Here is a 366-nt window from a genome sequence, read left to right on the forward strand (position 1 = left end):
AGAGATTGTGGCTGGGTAAGGCAGAGAAATTATGGTTTTATTAATTTTTTGTTTGAAATTAGGATTTTTTTTATTTGCCCTGTAGTGTTTCCCCCCCCCAAAAAAAAAAAAAATGTTTCTCAGCAGACCAGAACATCAGAACACAGCTTTTTCAACTTAGTCACTTTCTATTTCTGTTGTTTCCTTTGGTATTGTTAGTGTTCGAGTTTAGTTTGCAATGCACTTCGCATTAGGTAATCAAGTGTCTGGAGTTTGGTACTTACACTTGAGCATTTTCCTTGGAGAAAAGACTTGGATGTTTTTGATTCTCAGAAGAGAAAAAGAAAAGAAAAATAGTTGTTGGATTTAAAGCTAGCATGATGTGTA

Source organism: Penaeus monodon, chromosome 24, assembly GCF_015228065.2.
Source record: "Penaeus monodon isolate SGIC_2016 chromosome 24, NSTDA_Pmon_1, whole genome shotgun sequence".
Taxonomy (NCBI): domain Eukaryota; kingdom Metazoa; phylum Arthropoda; class Malacostraca; order Decapoda; family Penaeidae; genus Penaeus; species Penaeus monodon.